The following is a 23,087-nucleotide window of genomic DNA, read 5'->3' as shown; positions in this document are numbered from 1 at the left end:
ACCCCGACAGAAAATCCGGAGCCGGAGTCCCTAAGGCGGTTTGACGTTGTAGTCAACACCGGCAACTCCTGCGGCGCACCTGAAGCCAAGCTGTATTGACTCCGTCTTTCCCTTGGACCCTTCAGCTGCGAAGAGAGGGGGGGTCTGCTGCATGGGCAACAGCAGACCCTCCATATCACCCTGCCCAGGCTCTGTAGCTTCAGCTTCACTGGAGAGGACACTCCAGCGTCATCGCAAGATGTCGATTCAGCACGGGAGGAGACAGATACCCTGTCACTCCCGAGTCGGACTGCACAACCATTCTCGGCGGTGCAGATAGACTCTTAAGAAGCTACACCATCGTCTCTCGAGACGGACGGCTGCCGACGAATGAAAATGTTACAGAACAGTTCTGAATACAGTTTTATAGCTGGTTAGTTGAGGCTCTGTCATCCCCCTATTTACAAAATTTATATGAATTAATGAATTCTTTAGTATTTAGTGAGCTCAGCAATAAATTAGAGCTGTGAATATCTTCCATTTTTACTGAAAAGACAACTGAATAGCCCTAGCTGTTCAGGTATGTTCCTGAACCAGATACTATTAGGAAATTGTTACTTAGAAACTGAAGAGTTTGGCTCAGGATATATGAAATATACTTCATATCTTGAACATAACACTATTCTACACTAAAGTACCTCATAGACAATTAAGGCTTTTGTTCTGTGGACACTTCATTCTTTCTAAAATCCAGAAGACTTCGTATTTTATCAGAACTCAGAGATGAGCCAATGCTGTTTAAGAGCAATTCATTCTCTGTGTTTTATTTTGGTTCTACTTGATAATACTTGTTGTCTATTTGGAAAGATTAATTCCTATGTAGACATGTATAAATTGAGGTAGAATTCCATAGAATTGTTTTGATTTATGTACTTTAGTGTATGTCCTTTAATAATTTTATATATAGGTATACATTTTTCCATTTCTTTGTTGTACCATGTCTTTTTTCTTATGACAGTCATGCGTATTAAACATTTCACATTCACCAGTTTAATCCAAGGCTGTGTGTTTATGAGCAAGTGCAAATTTTCCTTCAGGTAATTTTGAAACTCTTTTTGAATCATTTAATTGTTTACTCATGGATGTAACCAGACCAGCATTCATTTGCATGCATCTGTTAGTGCCATATGTAGTATTTCATAGAATGATCCTTTCTCATTTTTCAAAAATGTGCTTATAAAATTTGTGATGACAATTGAACAGCCCAACCCTATGAAATGGTAATTTATGTAGCAATAAAAAATAAATAAATCCATGTAATGTGGGCTTGCAGCTGAAGGCAGCTGTGTTAAGCATGTTTTTAAGTCTCTTACATCAAAGTAATACATACAGTACTGTATGAGAATGTACAAGGTGACATCTTTGAAGTAACCTGCCCTATTATCTGTGCTTTTGTGCCCTCTTCATGAGTATAAGAGATGTTATTGTTCTGTGTCCATCAGGAATGATATACATAATAATGAACATACCAGAAATGCTTTCCTTTCAGAGGGTTCAAAGCATGTCAGCCATTCTCTCACTTGTCTTCGATACCTTTTGAAAATAATTTCTCAAGGACACTGTTCTTTAACTTATCTGAATTATTTAACTAGCTAAGAAAGATATCTTCAGTATTGATGCAAAGAAATTAAAGCATGACATAGTTCACCTACAATCTTCATTCCCATCTGTTCAAACCAATATTCCATATGACTCTGCAGTAGTTACTGAGGAGAGTAAAATCAGAGGACAAAAGCAAAGGAGAATAGATCATCTGATAGAATAATTTCAGAATATAGAATAACTTGCCAGAAGTATCAGGAATATGGATTTAAGTCTGAAAACAGGCTAAAAAACAGCCAAGAGGGAAAGAAATCTTATATTACATGATAAAAACAAGTTAATAGATTTTCTATAATTCTTTGTTGGTTAATTTCTTGACTTCTGTGATATGTTCATTAGCATTAGCATGAAAAAGGAATGTGTGTGTGTGTGTGTGTAAAAAACAGGGTAAAATAAAACTGAGTTCTATCAAATGTTTAGGTGTGAAATAATTGATCCATATTTTCAGAAGTACGTCACAACTAGCTTAAGCAGACTTTTTTTAAGGTAAAATTGGAGTATGATTGTTGGGAGCCACAAAATGCATTGTTTTGAGTATAGTTTTACTAGTAGCAATTCATTTTTTATCATGTAGGATGTCTTGTCAAAACAAATTAAAGGTTATATTTTGTTTTCTCTACAAGTAATCTAGAGGCAAGGATGAAAACCCCATAGTAAATTTTAAGGATTTAACCATTTATTGTGACCGATAATGGCAGAACAGAAACAGAAGGCACCAGTTAGTCTGCATTAGCTCATGAGCCCTGGATAACTTTTTTTTGACCTCTGAAAGTTTGTGAAATTCTATCTTTTGCATTAGCTTTCAGAAGTGGTCTGTTGTCCTTTATCCCTGGTCATTGCAAGTCAGTCTGCACACCACCAAGGGGCCTCTATCCTTGGTAAATTTTTGCCAAGAATTTCCCCTTCAGATGCTTTTTAGAAACAATGAGCACTGTTGCCAAATAAACTAAGCCTCCTCTCTGGCCAAACACTTTAAGCTCTATGGGGTAGGGAAAGAGTTGTGTAGATGTAATAGGAAAACCTATTTTTTCTTTGGAATCCTGCCTGATTGAGAAGCTAAGTATATGATAAAAATCCAGAAACATGTGCAGCTACTATTTGTTGAGGACATTCTATATTGCCAAATACTAGCCCAAAACAATATATATACAATAAAAGCTGAAATGTTCCCATAATTCTAGCATGTATAAAATAATGCATTTAGATCTGGGTGCCATATTTTTAAAAGGATATTAAACAGATGACCACAATGATAAGGAATTTGGACAACTGGAAATCTAGATTTAAATAAACTGAGGTCATTGCTCTTGGAAGAAAAATTTAGTGGGAACAAGATAAATCTTGTTAAATATAATTATTTAAAGGGTATACCATGAGAAAGAGTAGGGTGTAGGACACACAGAGATCTGTCCAGAAAAAGTCCAACCATTGTTAACATAACAAGAATGGTTTGCACAACATCAATGTAACCTGCAGCCAAGGAGAGTGGAATGGAATGTGCATGTGTGAACAATGACAACTTCACTGTACTAGTCAGTGGGTGTGGTGAGTGAGCATGTGCACTGTGTAGTTGTCACATTCAAAATGACTGAGCTAGTAGAGCAATGAATCTGCATCAAATTTTGCATTAAGCTTGAACATTTCTCCACTAAACTATTCCGATGGTTCAGAAGGCTGCAGCTATGGGCAACTGGTGATTGGTAGCTTCATCACGACAATGCACCTGCTCATGCATCACATCTTGTGCAGAGTTTTTTCGCAAAACATCAAAATCACCCAGGTGACTCAGCCCCTCTACAGCCCAGATTTGACACCCTAAGACTTCTGGCTTTTCCCAAAACTAAAATCACATTTGAAAGAGAAGAGATTTCAGACCAACAATGAGATTCAGGAAAATACGACGGGGCAGTTGATGGCAACTGGGAGCACTGTGTGAGATCCCAAGGTGCCTATCAGTGCCAAGGTGCCTACTTTGAAGGGGACTGAGGTATCATTGTCCTATGTACAATCTTGTATCTTGTATCTTCTTCAATAAATGTCTCTCTTTTTCCTATTACATTGCTGGATACTTTCTGGACAGACCTCGTATGTAGTTAGAAAGAGCATATTTAATATGTCTTTTTCTTTATAAAACATATGCTACCAAAAGTAAAGCTTAGTAGAACTTGGATTAATTGAACTAGAGAGAGGACTGAGGGAAAATCATCCCAGGGAGATCACTGTTTGTTTGTTTTTAAAGTTGAGGAACACTGCTTTAGAACATTTAAAGAGCTCCAGTAATGAGATGGTTGTCTGGAAAGATAGTAAGTCTCGAGAAAATGAGCTAGCCAAACTGTTATTTTTAAAATAAGTCTGAAATTTTTCTTTGACCTTCTGAGTTTCCTTATAATCATAAGAAAATCTTTGTTTTTCAAAGGCTATTTCTAAAGTCGTATTGCATATATCCATTAAGCACATTGAAGGCTAAAGCTAGTGTGATCATAGGACACATTTGTATTACAATAGGACCTTGTGAGATACAGTTCGCATATTTACCTGAGTCAATAGCAAGAAATATATTCACAGATGCCTCAGTTACTATAAGATAATAAAGTTTCTTTCATACGTGTTTTTACATTTATAAGAAGACACAGGTAGAATATTTATCATTTTTATTTTAATAAGAATGAAATATACCAAATGTACTGAAATTATAAGACATAACATAGCTTACATCAACAGGATGATTGATGGATGGTGCCATACACCAATACGTAAATCGATTGTGATATATCTTTGGATCAGATGGTCTTTCATGAAGCTTGGTTCATTAAATATATGCCCCTCCATTTATATATGTCTATAAAGAGATACCATTTTATAAAATAAAGAGAGTAATGATATGTGTTCTTGTTGAGTGTTGTACCTTTAAAAAAATAAAGTTATCTCACCAGCATAGGTTATTTTTAACAACACAGTCTGAGAAGTGCTGGTAAAGGTTAGTCTTTGTAAAAGTTCCCAGTGAAAGAAAATACAGAAGCCAATAACTACATAGTTGCTGAACTTGAGGTTGGTTGATTAGTCTGTTTATATTTTCTTAATTGGATAAGAATTGAGATGTTGTTTGTCAAAGAGGAATCACAGATCGCAAATGTGGGAGTGGGGAGAGGGAGAGAGTGTAAGAGAATGACTGACAGATAAAATGAAGTGGTGTTGGGCACATTTGGCCATGTCTGGTGACAAGTTTTGGTTATCACAACTGGGGTTGTGTGGTGCTGCAGCATCTAGTAAGTGTAGGCCAGGGATGCTGCTAAACATCCTACAACGTACAGGATGGCCCCCACAACAAAGTATTATCCAGCCCAAAATGTCTATAGTGCCAAAGCTGAGAAAGCTAGATCTAGCTGGGAAAGCAAGAATGCATTGGAAGACTGAACAAAGAAATATTTATGTGCTAGAGATTTAAACTAAATGAACTTGAACCCTATGCCCTTAATCGTATTAAAATAGAAAGCCATATGTCTGACAAGACTAAGAGTTCTGTTATTAACATGAACCAAAAATCAGAATGAGTTTAGTATAGTCTTAAGGCCTCAGTTACGTAATAAAAGTATTTTGAAATTCCATTTTAAATTGTATGCATATGTTCAATGAGCAAGTCAGCAAAAATGCTTTTGTTAACTTAAAAATTACACTCTAGCAGTAAACATTTCATTAACTTTATCTGGAAATCAATAATATACATAGTTTTAAAAGAGAGCCAGGGATCTCTTATCCTGTTGGATTCTTAAAAGTTTTCAAGGGTAGCATTCTTCCAGGCCATTACTCTGTCTGAGCTATATTTTGCTAATCAAATCGAAGTTTAAAAAAAAAAAAGAGCCAGTATATCAGACTGCGAAGATGAGCTTTATTTTCATTGCTTGTCAATACATGCTTCATAAAAATTTGTCTTTACCTTTGTTCTATTTCAACAACTTTTAAATTTTACTATAAATGAATAAAAACTGAAAGAGTTGTTAAGAGGTCTTTTATTTTGATCCAAACCATTTCTTTAGAATGTCTGAAATTTCAATTCTCTGAGTTCCTCTTATAAGAAAAACTTTGTTTTAAAAGTCATTTCTGAAGTCCTGTTTCATAATTTTCAGTTCTCAGTCCTGACTGGCAGCTAGATGGTACAAATAAACAAACAAAAAACAACAAAAATTAACCCTTTCTATTTGCTTCCTCCAGACATGGAAAATTGAGGATTGTCTGGATTGCCTCTCTATTTTTTACAGAAAAACCTCTTAGGGTAACACTTTAACTCCCACCATTGGCCGGTCTCCTTAATAACTTCTGCAGAAAAGCACTAAGGTGTAAGTAGTAAAGTAATCATGTTTTAATATGCTAGTATGTTATCAGTATGTTAATATTAAAAGTTAGGCATTAATGAGATAGGAAGGTAGAAGTTACAAACCTACAAACTAATTTTAACAACACTCATTACTATATATAGTCAATATTAAGACCTCAGGTGGATAAAGAAGGTGGAGTAGTCCTTTAGTTCTAAAGCACTTGGCACCTGCTTACTAGTGAATTATACCCAGCAAGAAGCCTGAGTCTTAAAATCCCATAAAAGGATTGATTATATTTGCAGTTTTCTGTGTGTGCTTGTGTGTGAAAGGGAAAAATAAATATGATAAATTCATACTTACTGAGCAGTTATTATATGCCAGATATTGCTTAAACCTTTGAACTACTGTCATTGACAAAATTATAAGTGCCTGCCCTAACAGCATTTCCATTGGGAGATGAGGAAGGTGGTCAAGAGAGGAGAGAAAGGCAAAGGCAGAGATATACAGTGGAGACATGTATTGTACATTGTTTCCATACGAGGACCTGAATCAGCACCCACAGCTGAATGACTCACATCAGGAACTTCCATCACCCACCTGCTCACTGTCCCAGCAGACTTAGCGCTGGGCACCTGGCACGAGGTGATCATTGAGTGCTTAACCCCCTAATTCCAACCACAACTCCTCTCAACTGAAAATCAAATTAACATATTTATTGAAGACCTATTGTGTATGTGCTCCAACAGGTTTCAGTCCTGACTACAATTAGAATTACTGGAGAGCCTTTTTAGAATACCCATGTTTATGCTCCACTTAAAACCAATTGAATCAGAATCTTGAGGATGATATCCTGACATCGATATTTTTCCAAAGCCCCCCCAGCTGATTCTGATAATATAGCCAGAGTTGAAAACACATTTCCCATTAGAGTCAAAAGGGAGAAAACAAAGAAAAAAGAAGAAAAATCCACCCATGTTTGTAAAATACAGTACCTTTCTAGAATTCCGTAAAGAAGCTAGGGGTGTGAGGTGGGAGAGCAAACACTTAATTTCCCTTCATATTTTTATCTGACAAATATTTATTGACTCCTATGAGCAGGGAAGAGTTGGAAAAAGTATAAAGCATGTCCCTTCCCTCAAGGCACTTAAATTATTGTTATATATTAAAGTCTGAGTGTCTAGAAAATTAAAAATATTAGAGTACTCAAGAAATATCCCCAAATGGCGAGACACATAATCTGGTTTATGAATTTCCATAATGGCAAAGGACACTTGGGGTCAGGATCTGTTCTGATGCACCCCCCCAAAAAAATATACACAATATTAATTGTAAAAAAATTAATATACTCATTAATTTTGCAGCAGAAAATTCCTGCTCATTTACAAATAGGGAACCCATGTCTTATTTAAAGAGAGATGTCTTCATTAAGAATATGTGACCATTTCAAATGGCCGATCCTCCTATTTGTGAATGTGATACCTACTTGCAGAGGCATACACCTTCCAAAAGCTTTAGAACAGTCAGTGCCCATAGTGAGGTTTTTAGGGATAAGTAAGATTTTTAGAAATATAGTATAGGAATAAATTTAGGAATATAATAATTATTCAAGAACTATTCCCATTGTTAAAAATATATGAAGTGATTTCTTTTTTAAATTTTTATTTATTCTTAGAGAGAGAGGAAGAGAGGGAGAGAAACATTAATTGGTTGACTCTCACATATGCCCCAACTCAGGAATGGGCACACAATCCAGGCATGTGCCCTGACTAGGAATCCAACCGGTGACATTTCGCTTTGTGAGCCCAACACCCAACCAGTTGAGCTACACTGGTCATGGCAGAAGTGATTTCACTTATCATATTTAATCCTCACAAGTGTATTATTGAGAAAATGATTCTCATGTCACCATTAAGTGACAAATCCAGATACTGAGTTTCAGTCTTCCTAGTTCATTGCTATTTCTTATAGCCCAATGGTTTGCAGTCTTAACTACACATCTGAATACCTAGGGAAGTTTTTCAAAATTACCATGGAGGAGGAGGCAATAAGCGGGGCAGTTAGCAGGGAAATAAGATAGGTGCTTCAAAAAAATATATTTTAGTGATCCTTACTGTTACTTTCTTTGAAGTGAATAATAGATTTGTTAACATGTAAAAACTTTGTACACAACTATGAAACTAGAAAATATTTGTGAAAAGATAAAATAAGAATAGCATGAGGTAAGAAAGTTTTGATATACCATAAATACCAAATATCTAGCAACCTAACTTCTAAATATCTCAAACTTTTAAAACTGTGAATTAAATATAATGTCTTCTAAAGAAAATCGCTTTGAAAATGTGGCTCAGGCTTTTCATGTCAAGAATCAAGATCAAATTGAGTAAAATTTTTCAGAAGAGTCATTTCAGGTTCTTGCTAGACCATAGAGTTGAAACCAATTAGTCTTGTATAGAAATTGAGAATCATACTGCCTTACTGTACTGAATAAATATTTAATCTAAGCAAGATCTGTTGCTGTCTGAAAATTTACATAGTTCCATAAAGTAGTGCATACTCATTAAAGATAAATCTACCCTATATATCCCTATTTTAGATCTAGAAGTATTTTCTTACAATGTTTCAGTGGTGGCCCATTGAAAACACCTTTAAATAGGATGAGTTTTAATACATTTTGCCTGTGTCTAAATGCATGTGTATTAACATATTCTATAAATGGAGAGAAGGAGATTATATACATATACCATATCCAAAGACTGCATTTTGGAATAAGGCATTTACCAAATACAGTTTACAAGGGTAGTAGAATTTGTGGGTGATACTACTTTTCCAGGAGAGAAATGCATGCACCCTATTCACAATTTTGTGGAGCTTAGTTATCTTGTAGCTAGTGTAGACCTTTGATCATTCTCTTATTCCTTTTTTCTCCTGGATGCCTTTTGATCACCTAACTTATTAAGATTTCTTTAGGCTAATTAAAGAAAGATGAAACTCAAAGCTTTTACTCTTCCTACTGATCACTTGGTTTCCATTTCCAGAGAAGAGTTCCTTCTCTTACCCAAGGTAAATTCACTTTATAATCTGTTTTCTTAATTCCATTACTGCTGATTTATTTGAGGATGGACACCTTCAAGTTGACCCTCTCTCATGTATCTTCAGCCTCCCCTTTTCTTTCCACCGTCTTCTTCCCCTCAACCTAAAAACATGCTGACATGTTTCCATTCTAACTAGTGATGGTGAGGCGAAAGCTTCCTTGACCTCCTTGTATCTCCTCGCACCCAATTTCTCCTACAGCCCCTGCCCTTCCTGCAATGCGATCTGTTCTCTCTCCACCTCCCCTTCATTTCTCAGTCCACACTTGGGCTTTCACTTCAAAGGTCACTCCAACGTCCTTGTAGTTGCACCCAGTGGACACTTTTGTACCCTCATTTATATCACCTCTCAGCAACATCTAACACTATAGACCACCCTGTCTTATTTCTTCCCTTACCTTCTGGGACCTCTTTTGCTGTTTTCTGCCTTCTTGTATAACTGCTTTTCCTCAAGCCCCTTTGCTGGCTATCTTCTGTCCATCTCTTAAATGTCCATACTTCTTGGGGTTTTATTCTTGCTCTTCATTTTGCCCCTGGATAATTTTGTTCATCCTTGGCTTCTGCTCGCAGTATGTTGGAGCCACTGTCTAAGAACCAGTTGTGTGCATCTTTTCTCAACTCTTTGTTCAACAACTGTCATGATGGAAGCTTTAAATTAGCCAAGATGGGAATATTATGCCATGGCAATGGGCAAATGCTACAAATGGGGGTGGGGTCTCTGAGAGCTAGTTTAACAGCACACCAGTGGCTTCAGCAATGACGTATATGCGGCCAATTCCCAAACCTGTGTCTCACACATTCTGAGCTCTAGGTCACTATTTCCAGCTGATTTCTAGTCAGCTCCACTGGAATGCTCAAATGGAACTCAGTTCAGTAGTCCTCCCTTATCCGTGGTTTCACTTTCCACGGTTTAAGTTACCTGCGGTCAACCATGCTCTGAAAATATTAAATAGAAAATTACAGAAATAAACAATTCGCAAGTTTAAAATTGTGCACAGTTGTTAGTAGCATGCTGAAATCTCACACCATCCCACTCCCTCCCATGAATCACCCCTTTGTCCAGCATGTATACCCTGTATATCAGTGGTTCTCAACCTTCCTAATGCCGCGACCCTTTAACACAGTTCCTCATGTAGTGGTGACCCCCAACCATAAAATTATTTTCGTTGCTACTTCATAACTGTAATTTTGCTACTGTTATGAATCGTAATGTAAATATCTGATATGCGATGTATTTTCATTGTTACAAATTGAACATAATTAAAGCATAGTGATTAATCACAAAAACAATATGTAATTATATATGTGCTTTCCGATGGTCTTAGGCGACCCTGTGAAAGGGTCGTTCGACCCCCAAAGGGGTCGCGACCCACAGGCCGAGCACCGCTGCTATATGCTTCCTTCCCATTAGTTACTTAGTAGTCATCTCAGTTACAGATTGACTGTTGCAGTAACCCAGTGCTTCTGTTCAAGTCAGCCTTGCTTTGTTTAACAATGGCCCCAAAGTGCAAGATTAGTGATGCTGTCCATTTGTATATGCCAAAGAGAAGCCGTATAGTGAAAGGTGAATATGATACAATAAGATATTTTGAGAGAGAAGCCTCATTCACATTACTTTTATTGCAGTATATTGTTATAATTGTTCTATTTTATTATTATTTATTGTTGTTACTCTTTTACTGTGTCTGATTTATAAATTAAACTTTACATGGTATGTATAGAAAAAAAACAGTAAATATAGATTTCAGTACTATACGAAATTTCAGGCATCCACTGGGGTCTTGGAACATCTTCCCTGCAGATAAAGAGGTATTTACTATATCTTCTTCCAAACTAGCCCTCTCCTATACTTGTCCGTGCTTTGGCTAATGACCCCACTAATTTGACTTTCATTCTTGTAGAAAATTCACATTTCTCTCTTTCTTGACCATTGTATCTAATTGATTGCTATATATATGTCTCCCCCTTGTTTCACAAAAGATTTGTTAGCTTAACTATATATATAATAGGACAGGATGGAATCATTTTTCTCACAGTGATAGTAAAGGAAGGAATCTGGGCAAAAGAGAAATAAGCACAAGAAAAAGAGAGGAACTCAGAACTGAGATGGGTACACAAAATACATGCCATGAAGTCCAGACAGCTATATCCTGCCAGTTAATTGAACATCCTGAATTGCTCTGGGTCCGTCTTTGCTAACAACTCTAACCGCCTGATTATTCACTAACACTGCCCCCAGACCTACTGCTTTCCCACCCTCCCATTCACTTTCCACAATGCTTCCAGAGAATGATTCTTAAACTCTAATCTGATTCCATCATACCACTTTATCCTCAGCTTAGAAACCTTTAATAGCTCTCCACTGCTTTTGGGACAAAGTCCAAACACATACCCAGAGAGAACCTTCTCCAGAAGATTTTTGGATCCTTCAAGATTCATCTCATATATCACCCCTCTGTAAAGCCTTCCCTGGTCCCCATTGGCACCTCTTCCACTGTTCATCTATATCCCTCATATGTATCTGCTATTCAGTTTACAGTTGTGGAATGCCTGCTCTATGCCGTGAATTGTATTTAGTGTTAAGGATACAGAGTTAAACAGTCTTTGTTTTTTAAGGACCCCTAATTGAGAAAACATTTACACAAATTACGGAAAGCGTGATAAGTGTAGAAGAGAGTGCAAGGTACAGAGATAATAGGAAAGAAGAGGAGCACTGTCTCATTGCACATATCACATTCTATTGTGGCCACTACTCGTGTCACAATAAAATGGGAGGAGTGTATATTCCATACACCACGGTGCAAAATACAGAATAGGTGTGGAATGGTGGGTATATATATTTAAATGGATGGGTGAATGAAAGGACTGCAAGAACTGCCTGAAATTTTGGGGAATATTATTGACAAATTCTGGTGATTCTTGCTTCCCTTGACACCTATTACCAATTTTATTTAGAGTTGAGTGAATGTACAAAAATGAGAACATTTATATTCTTGTACTGGATAGGCTGAATCCTTGCCTTGGGAACTTCTCTTTGTGGTTCAGCAAGTTTTGAATCTGTTAGCCTTCAAGGAGGAGCTCAGGGCCTAGCCTTTTCAGTCAGCCCTTTGCTAAACACATCAAAGAAGTCTGTCCCTTGATGGTTCATTTGCTTTACAGCTTGCCAGAGGCTCAGGCAAAAGGTCCCAATTAAAAGATCTGTGTGTTTCTGTGGTCTCTTACTCAATGGTGAGGGAAGAATTCCCAGGGCTTCATCACATCACCAAACAATGCATCCACTTAATCTTACTGGATTAAAACAAAAAGAGCCCCACGCCATTCTAAAACTTCATAGTTCGGTTTCACCCATAGTCCAATTCCCTCTAACCACTGAAGGCCTCTGTGCATGCTGATATAAAAGTGTCTAGATTCTAGAATATTGTTTCTCAGTCCTGGCTTTTTAAAAAAGAGAGAAAGGAAGGAAGGAAGGAAAAGAAAAAAAGAAAAGCAATATTGGACTCTACCTCCAGAGAGTTGCTGGCCTGCAGTGGAGGCCCAGGCATCAGAATTTTTGAAAGTACCCTAGTTGATTTCAATGTGCAACCAGATTTGAAAACACTGGTTTAGAGTCAAGACCAGAATACTACTATTAACTTCAAAAAGTTAACTTCAAAAGACTTAACTTCAAAAGACTTCCACCTTCTTATTCTTCAGACATTCCTAAATGTCACCTTCTCAGTGGGGCCTCCCCCATTACTTAATTGCTCAGAACATTTACCACAATCTGAAAATAATGTGTGCATTTATTCGTTTTTCTTGTTTCTTCTCTATCCCTTCTTCTAGAGTAGGAACTTTATAACATATTTATTATCATCTGCTCTTTAGTGAATGAGCTATAGATCTAGGAAAATGTGATTGCTGCTAGACTGAATCAACAGAGAGGGAAGGAGCTAGAAGGAGTGCAAGTTTAAAGGCAAGAAACTCTGTATGTACTTAGAAGAGAGTCACAGAGTGCCTTCAGCATTTGTTTCAAGTCAAGAAATAGTACTAAATTGCAGTGCAAAGATTGCCTGCCCCTAACACTTCTTCACAAATGAAAATAAAACATCTTTTTATCCACAAAGTAATATATATTTGTAAAAATTCAGACAACACTGCTAAAAGTGAAACTTCTAACCCCCATTCTCCAGGAGTAGCCATTGTTTACAGTTTAGTGTTTGTGTACATAAGAATATACAGGTTGGTTAAAAGAGAAGTGAACACTTTCAAACTGTATTACTAACTGTGTTGTATACACATGTAGTTAACCCTTTGAGTGCCAGCATCGCTGTGAGCAATGCTGACAAATTTTCCCAAAAGTGCCAGTGTCGATGCCAGTGACTTTTTTTGATGGCTATAAATGTAAATAACAATGGAATAATTCATACTTTATGGTTTTCTCTCTCTTTTTATACCTCAGGTTATATATTGATATGATTTTTTCTCATGTTGATCCAAATTTTGAATAACACATGGCACTCAAAGGGTTAAAGCCTGGAGCTGTCCTGTGATAAGACACCTGTAAGGAGGGTAACTTGATGATTTAGTACAGATTACATTTTTATAAGATAACCTAGTTACTGAGTGATAGATGCTTGAAAGTGTTCAGTTTCTTTTGAATAACCCTGTATTTTACACACACACACAAAAAAACGCATACATACTTCCCCAAAATGGGTTCTTAACATACCCATTTTTAATGAAGGTTACTTATTTGAGAAATTAGTTCTACTGCCAAAATTAAGTACTAGATTTAAATTGTGTTAAGCAGTGGAAAATTTGGTAGTACCTTCTCACTTTATCACAGTTCAGCTATTTGGAAACACACTGACTAGTTCAGGGATCAGCAAACCATGCCTGTCAAATCCAACACTTCCCCATTTTCTATAAAGTTTTATTACAAAACAGCTATGTTCATTCATTTACATATTGTGTATAGCTATTTCTGTACTGTAATGGTAGGGATAAGTAGTTGTGACAGAGACCACACAGCCCGTAAAATCAAAAACGTTTACTATCTGGTTCTTTAGGGAAAAAGTTGGCTGACTTCTGCCCTAGTTAATCAAAAAGATTATACCATCCATAAACAATCAAAACAAACCAACTGAGCCCAGTATATGAGCATGTGTTGATGGTCCTGAGGTTTTATATTCTAGCTATTGAAAGAGTGGGCTGTACACGTCTGATTGCTTTTCATAGGAAAGAAGTCTGCCAGAGCATTGGTAAGTGATGAGGTGGGGAGACATGTTCCATCTAGCTGGGTTGTGCCTTCTTGTTAGGCAGGTCACATCTTCTCCCTTTCTATTCTCTTCCCTCCCAAGGGGAACAGTGCTCATTACAGATGTGGCCAGTTTTCAGAACACCTGTACATTGGATCCTTTGAATTTAGACCAGCCTGCCCTGTTTTTGCTGCCAAGCTTCATAAATCATTTGGCTGAACAATTAAACTTCTGGGCACCTTTCTGAATCCTGCTCCAGGTGCAGTGGGATCATCCCTTCTCCCTCCACAGCTGTTCTGCATTCAAGGTAGGAAACCCCACACAGTGTCAGCTGTGAGGAAAACACTACAAGACATTTAGTTTTCATCTCCACTGGGCTTATCTATTTCCCCCCCAAATCTAAGTTTGTTGCAAATGTCCCTCTATAGAGATTCCATTGCAAATCTTCCAGAGATAGGTCTCTAAGTGTTTTCATTGACCAGCTTTGGAAAGGTATGGTGCCATGACTGGTGGGGAGGCATTATGGCAGACAGGCTTGCCAGGCCGACCACTTCCTCTTTACTCTGTTGGTGCCTAATGAGTGTTTCCTTTCTGTGGAGCTTGTAGTGTGTGAGCTCACAAGCTGCTATCTCTTGGGTAAATCCTGTACAGAAATGGCCCTGGATTTGGTTTAGAGTTAGAGTACCAACATCTCTCTTAAGTTATGAATTATTTGGAGGTCGTACTAGTCTTTTCCTTCTTCCTTTCCCCCCTCCTTTTTGTTTTTTGGGTTTTTTTGTTTGTTTGTTTGTATCCCTTCCAACTCCTTGTTCAAACATTGCCCCTACAGAAAATAGGTGTTAATACATTATGTCCCCTAAAGAATATTTGCTTTTAAGCTTCTATGGTTTAGAGTATCCCTATAATTTTTGGTGTGAACATTCACATTTTCTAGAACTATCAATTCCTACCTGCCACTTTTCCCCTTGCTTTCACAAGCTTGTACACAGCTACACACTCCTAATAATTCAAAAAAGATGGAAGTTGCCAAAAATTTGAATAATCTACATAGCTGAGAAGAAATAAAGCTGGTTCTGTAACTGACATATATAACTAAACATTTATATCCATTGTATAGGTGTGATTGGCCTGAATTTTTAATGATGAAATTGCAGAACTGAAAGGGACCTTGGAGATCATGTAATTGTACAGATGTGGAAAGGGCCTACAGACCAGGAGTGACTTGTCCAGAATTACGAATCCTCATCCTTTAGGCCTTTGCACCAGATGGCTTAATCTATAGTTACACATTCCATCCATAAGACTTCCTCTCTAAAGCATGATTTAAACAAAAGCAAATACCAGAAACTTTGCGTTGGGTTTATATTGCTTTCTCTGATGAGTATGTGTGTGATCTGAGACTCTCTCTGCTGTCTGCAAATCAGACATTCTTGCTGGGTTGCATCAGAGTCCAGGCGACATGATTGATGAAGAAAGGGCAGAGGAGGAATGACGTAATGGCTCATGCAACATTTACCTGCGAATTATCTCTAGTGTGTACTGCTCGGTGTCTGTGTGACTCATGCTCTGAGGCACTGCCATCCCTGTTATTCAGCACTGTAGTCTCACACTTACCTCACCCTATGTTTCTCTCCTTTTCTTGCCAAATCTGATTAGAAGCACTTTTGTTTTAAGGCATGTTTATGAAGCCATAAGAGGACTTTGTACCATTGACCATGTGGAGAAAATAAAAGACTGCTAGAACAAGCAAATTACATACTGACTTGGTCAAACCAGGTTGATGTCGCTCTCAATTTAGTTCATTAAATTCTTACATAGCACCTACTATGTGCCTTGTAGTATAGATACTGATAGTTTTTTTCTCTTAACACAGCTGTTTTGTCTCTCAGCTTCAGTTCCACAAATTGACAGCAAACAACTTTGTACCATGTCAGTGACTAGGTACATGTACTTTTTCTGTAAACCTCAAAGCAAAGCAGTTCAACTTGTACCCATTTTAGAGATGAGGACTCTGGCTCAGTTCATTTAGCAAATATTTGTCAGAATTTCAATTGGCATCCTAGTCCCTTGACACCAAGTACAGCATTTTTTCCACTATTATCACAAGTGTCTTTGATTTATGTACTCAAGGAATTTTTGCAAGAAAGATGCTCAGTTCTCTCAAGTTGATCTCTATACTTGATATAGTCTCTGCCTCTGTTCTTTGTTTAACCTAGGGAAACCACAAATCAAGAAAAGAGGCGTGTGCGCGCAAGGTCTGTCCAGAAAGTATCCAGCCATGTAGTAGGAAGAATAGACATTTATTGAAGAAGATACAAGATACAAGAATCATTATATATAGGACAATGACACCTCAGTCCTCTTCAAAGTAGGCACCATGGGACCTTACACAGTTCTTCCATTCGCCATTGCTACCCCATCATATTTTCCTGAATCTCACTGACTGTCTGAAATCTCTTTCCTTTCAAAGGTGATTTTAGTTTTGGGAAAAGCCAGACGTCATAGGGTATCAAATCTGGGCTGTACAGAGGCTGAATCTCCTGGGTGATTTTATGTTTCACCAAAAAACTGCACCAGATGTGATGCATGAACAGGCACATTGTCATGATGAAGGTGCCAATCACCAGTTGCCCACAGCTGCAGACTTCTGAGTCATCCAAATAGTTTCCATTGAGGAATGTTCAAGCTTAACGCAAAATTTGATGCAAATTCATTGTTCTACTCGCTCAGTCATTTTGAATGGTACAGCTGGCTATGCATGCTCACTCAGTGGTATCTACTGCCCCCACTGACTAGTGCAGTGAAGTCGTCTTTGTTCATGCATGTGCATTCCAGTCTATTCTCCTCGGCTGCCAGGTTACATCACTGTTGCACAAACCATTCTCATTATATTAACAATGGCTGGACTTTTTCTGTACAGACCTCGTCTATATGTGTATATTTATATATACATATGTATTACATATTCTCTGGTGGATTTGTATTATATGAACACTAAATGTACTGTGTATATTGGTGGTTAATTATAGCTTCCATTTTCTGTTTGTTGTGCCAGGTTGGAAGGATTAATACCAAACAGATCAAATACTCACTGTGTTCATAAGAGAATTGTGTTATCACTAAAACCAAGAGAGGAGAACTGAAAGAATAAAAGTGTGATGGGTCACCCAACAGAGTAGTAAGGAGAGAGAGAGGGGATTAAGAAAACCCCATTGAATTTAGCCACTTGTGACCTTTGAGAGAATAGTTGTGATCCATTATAAGGACAGAAGCAAGATACAAGATACTAAGCATCATCTAATATCAGATTGCAGTAGTCAGGAGGATATCATGAATCCAGGAAAGAGGCAGCAGGAAGAGAGGGCACAGGGCTGGGTATTGAGGTCTGGGAGCCATGGCTAGGTGACGATAGTACCTAAAAGGTAGAATTTGGAGGTTAAAAGCATAAGCACATGATGTCATCAAGAAGAATTCTGACTTCTGAGATTCTCCCTATGGTGCTAGTGGGAAGATCCAGCCTCCAAGGGAGTAGAGGCAGGAGAATCATTGGTGTCTGTTGGCAAGCAGCTTCTCATAGCCTTGCACCCATTGCATAGTGGATTTCACGTGGTTATTACTTTTCTAAGTAGTTAGGTAATTTGTTTGCAATTTGGGAAATCAAGGCTGGCTCTGCAGTGATGTCATTGGGTTGGAGAAGAAAGTGCCAGAAGTCAGCATAAGTAACTGGAGAGCCAGCAAAAGTTCAACTTTCATAAATAGAAAAACCAAGCCATTCGTAATACCAAACCTCATCATATTCAAGGAAATGGAGTTAAAAGGGCACCTCCCTTTCTTTCCTGCATTTGTGTAGCTAATAGCACCTTGCATTCTTAAAAGACAAATCCTGTTAGTGATCATTTACTTTTTCTCAGGTTGCTCACTTTGTATTTTTGACTCACTGTTCAGTGTGAACTATAGGAGACTACTTGACTGCTGTCACTAAGGAATAGGCTGCCTTGGAGAAGTTGAAGCTTGGCACCTGGGGTGCTCAGATTAGGACAGGGTCTTACAATGGGGCCCCTGTATCCCTGAGAATCCCACTGGGTGCTTATTAAAAATGTAGATTCCATGCCCTGACCGGTATGGCTCAGTTGGTTGGGTGTCGTCACTAGTATCAAAGGGTCGCCAGCTGGATTCCCAGACAGGGCACATGCCTAGGTTGCAGATTTGGTCCCCTGAAGGGCATGAGAGGCAACCAGTCAATATTTCTCTCCTACATTGATGTTTCTCTCCCTCTCTTTCTCTCTCCCTTCTCCTGTAAATAAATAGATAGATATATAGATAGATAAATTTTTTAAAGATGTAGATTCCAGAGCTCCACTCTAGGCCAACTAAATATAAATCCACAATCAGATCTGGCTCAAGAATATAAGCACCCCTAAGAAGCCTTATGGAACCTAAAATGTAAGAACCACTAGGAAATGTGTCTGGGTTGTAATAAGCCAAATTTTAGAAAAGTAGCCTTTTTTATAAAACAAATTCTTATTCTGAAGTGAAATTTTATTAATATATAATATGGCCAGGCATATTTGCTTTAATGAAAATTTATAAATCTCTTTGAAACTCTTAAAAGTTTAAATGCAAGGTACATGCAAAATGTTAACAGCAATAAATAAAATAAACACTCAGGTATAAGAAAAAGAAATTTTTATGAGTTCAGAAAGGCTGTATGTTTTGTGAAATTTCTATCATTTCTCACGAAGGGGTGAAAGGAGGGAGGAACACAGGGAAACACTTGCCATGGCTTTGAAGATTTGAATCCTTTCTTACTTCCCAAACGCAGCTGCTTCCTACTCACAGTCCTTTTACTACAGGCCAGCTATGTCTCATTTATTGCCACATCCACTACTGCTACTCAACCCTTATACACCCGAACTAGAATGGAGAATAGCAGAAAAGAGAAGCAATTTGATAGAAAATAGAATTGAAGTTTTATAGAGAAGAGGGAGGCAATAATCCTGGGTTCTATAAAGACGTAAAGCCTTAGACCAGAACACCCTTAGCCATAGACCTCTGGGTAAAACTGTTTGTTGTAGTTGCAAACTGTGGGTGATATAGGTACATTTGGGGAGTGCTAGTGGTAGGGGCAGTAAGAGGCACTGGCTCCAGTTCCACTGTCCCAGTTGAGATAACCTCAGAAACTAACTCAGTCTAATCTCTCCCCAGCCCTCATCTGATCTGTGGCTCTGAAATTTTGTTTCTGTTGTCTTTGAATTGTTAACTTTGTATAAGTCATTTCCCTAAATAATCTCTAAATTTTTTTTTGATAGGAACTGTCACATACTTCTTCTGAGTACTTTACCAACACACTTCTTTCTTCCTTTCTCGTATCGTCATCATTCCTACCCACAGATGGATAAATTTGAGTTTCACCTTTCACCTCTTTTTATCAAATTATCATCTAATTTTCTACTGTAAAGGCTCCTTTAAAAAAATTTTTATAGTCATTGAAGCCATCATTTAAATCCCAGAAGTTTTAGTTTTCCTCTTTTTATTTTATATTATTAAAACTCAGCTTTGGAATGATAAGAATCCAGCCTGTTTATCTTACATCTTCTCTTCCCGTAAGAAAATTCCAATTTGGGATGCACTCAGCCCTAAGCATAGTGACTTCTAGAATTTGCTACTTAGGTTAAGAAATTAAAGCTAAGGGCAAATGTTTCTGGCACTGTTTTAAATCAGATACTCAAATTAATAATTGCAAGCATGTCAGCCAAAGCAAGCATTCTTGATGCATTGTCTTGAGCTCTTTGATTACTAAACCACTACAAGCTCTTAAAATTGAACCATTATTAATATGCATTGTGAGGAATTTCAAACATTTTTTTTTTTTTTTTTTGCTTTTCAAGTATTTTTGAATGGTCTCATTTTATGTACTCTTTGTCCAAAATCTGACCATATTCATCTTCATAACTCTTTCAGTATTACTGACTTTCTTAGTGTTTTATTTAGCTAGTATTGTTCGTATGAGGTTTATCCCATCTCCTGGCCTCTAGTTTTTCCTGACTTTCTGTTTCTTGTGTCCTTGGCATTCACTAACCTATTGACAGATGTTTGAAATGGGAAGAAAAGCAGAAATCACCTGTTCTAAAGGCCTTTATTACTTTCTCTTCATAAGCATGAGAGTCAAGGATTTGAGTCTCTCAGATTTAGTGATTTTATCTTTTATTTATTGAGATCAACATATCTTATTGCCTAAAAATTTTATTTGACTAAAAAACCATGTGTAACAATGATATGTTCATAAAACTGATTTTTTTTATGTTCACTGATCCATTTTATATGAAATATCAAATTCTGGAAACCCATGCTTATACATCTCCCACCACAAAAAGGTGGTACAGTAAGAGAAACCAAATCATGAAGGATGCAAAAGTCCAGTCAGGGAAAACTGTAACAGATACATTACACAATGAAGAACAGAGGCAGAGTAGAACTGGCCTAGAATGTTTAGAGATTTTGTTCTGGTTGTAATTAAGGCCTACCTCCAAAGTGCTTTAAGTTAAACAAGTGCTTCACTAATGGAAATTAGAGTGTTGTATAAGCAAAATAGGCCTTGTTGATTTCAGTACCATTGTTATTAATTATAATATGGGACTGATAAGAATCATTGGGAAAGATACATTAGTAACTTGGTGGCAACAGGGAGTTGGCAAGAGCTGGCCACTGAGGGAGTAGAGGCAGATGTCTGTTGGTATCTGTTGGTGAGCAGATTATCATGGCCTCCCACTCATTGGTTATGGCGGAGCATGGGGTTATTAGTTTTCAAAATAGTTAGGTTCTAAATTTCTTGCAGTTTGGGAAACTGAGGCCTCCCTTGGGATTAGGGGTTAGAGTTGGTTTCCCCACAGCAACCTTACCATGAGGTCTATATACAGGCTGTTGCCCTTCTCCTCTACCAAGTTGTCATAATATTTTCCACCTTCCTGATCTTTGTACTATCATAATTACAATAAATTGCTGCTGCCCTTGGAGATAATCTCTTTTCTCACATCTGGGTTTTAGTCTTTCAGAAAAGCTGCTTAAAGCAGTGGGGAGGAAAGAGCCTTTCCATAGAGTTCAAGTTTTTCCTGATAAAGGTAACTACTCCACCCCTCCTTCCCAATTAGTTCCCTGCCAGCAATAGCATAAACTTGAGCCAGTGCCATATGTTTTAATACCATAAGGACTCGCTTGATAAAGGCTGTGTGCATGGCAAAGGGAAAAAACAGCCAAAGTTTCTAAGCTAAAATTTTCCAAGATTTCCATATGAGATGCAGCCAGGGCACCCTTCATCTAATTGTTACCATGTGTTTGCCGTAGTCATTGGTACCCTGCAATACTCATTCTCTAGCACTTCTAGAGATTAGACATTACAGGACGTGCAAGCCATGTCACGATGGAAATCTACTCTAGCTACAGACAATTTGGTCTTTGACAAAATGAAGTACAATGGCAAAGACAGGGAACAACTGTGGGATTAATTCTGTGATCTTTCCAAATAATTACAAAGTAATTATTGGTCTGTTAGTCAGGAGCATTCAGTATTGTATTTCGTTGTTCCATTAATATTTAGCATGTGTTTGCTAGCTTTGCTTTCCTTTTCGTTATATACTCTAGATGGGAAAAGAATTATTGTCTTGCTGTGGCCCTTATATTTTGCGTGGAGAACTACACAGCACAGGGAGTGCCAACACTAAGTAATTGTTAGTATCTGAAAGTTGAAGCAAAATGATTTCATGGATTCCTGAGCATAGGAGAGATTAATTAAAAAATAATAATTGCAAAATACTCAGACAATTCAGAAACCTGTACATCTATAAACATAAGAAAGAGATATTTTTCTCTATGTGACTAATAGTGATTTCCAGATCTCATATAATGGTAATTTTAGCCTCAGCATCTACCAAACTTTATCATAGTTGCTAAGGAATAATAAAATTGAGTGATTTATGGTAGACTTAAAAGGAAAATTAAAATACATATAACCATTAAATATTAGAATGTCCCTGAATGAGAATTTAACTTGTCTACTCAAGTTTTTGCCTCCTATTTGAAGAAATTAATGGATTTTAACCAATATTACTTAAAAATGAATATAAGATTCATCTTCGTTTCCATTTATTTTCCTGTTGTCCTCAAACAAAATGGTGGCTTATGTAAATTTCCACATAATTTCTCTGAACAAATTAGAGCTCACAGAGCGGTAATAATGGCAGCATTAAAAGCAAGAACAAGATTGCCTGCCCCTGTTAGCAACCTAAGCAGTCAAAGGCATTAATGGACCATGAAAACTGGAGAGCTGCGGTGACCGTGGGTCAGAGCTAAGGTACATAGGCAAGCACAGTATAGGGGAGACTTTCATCACCTCCACTACACTGAATCTTTTCTCTTGATAGAGCAAGCTCTTAATTTCCCCAGGTTGTTAATCTGGCACCTTTCATGAACATCAGTGTTCACTTTGGAAAATAAAAAAGGAAATAGCCAAAACATGTAAGTGTTAAGGCGGAAAGAAAATCAACAGAGGAAATTATAGTAGCACTTGATACAGTGGCACCTTTTTCTTGAGTCATATGAGGTGAAGATATTTGAAAGTTTGCAGCTTTGACAGTCTCTCTTTAAGACAGTAACCAGAGGTTTGGGAGAGAATGGGGCATACATGTACTGCCACAGTTTAGTTATGGCCTTTAATGCATATGTGCCCACATTTTCAAAATTGGCCTCTTAAAATATATGTGAGAGTCAAGTGATTTGAAAGTAAATACCACTTCCTTTCCCCTTCGCTTTTG

The 23,087-nt window shown here is 37.5% G+C and overlaps 2 protein-coding genes across 3 annotated transcripts in view; one reads left to right on the top strand and one right to left on the bottom strand.

Annotated features, from left to right (window-relative positions):
* CMSS1 (cms1 ribosomal small subunit homolog) overlaps positions 1 to 23,087 on the top strand; it is a 389,163-nt gene that overhangs the window by 174,120 nt on the left and 191,956 nt on the right. The gene's annotated exons all lie outside the window — the stretch shown is intronic.
* Positions 1 to 23,087, bottom strand: part of FILIP1L (filamin A interacting protein 1 like) — a 291,329-nt gene that overhangs the window by 164,045 nt on the left and 104,197 nt on the right. The gene's annotated exons all lie outside the window — the stretch shown is intronic.

This window comes from Furipterus horrens, unplaced genomic scaffold (assembly GCF_987537825.1).
Source record: "Furipterus horrens unplaced genomic scaffold, mFurHor1.1.pri manual_scaffold_1, whole genome shotgun sequence".
Lineage (NCBI taxonomy): Eukaryota > Metazoa > Chordata > Mammalia > Chiroptera > Furipteridae > Furipterus > Furipterus horrens.
The sequence above is the reverse complement of the archived record's forward strand: the minus strand, read 5'-3'. Positions and strand labels throughout refer to the sequence as shown.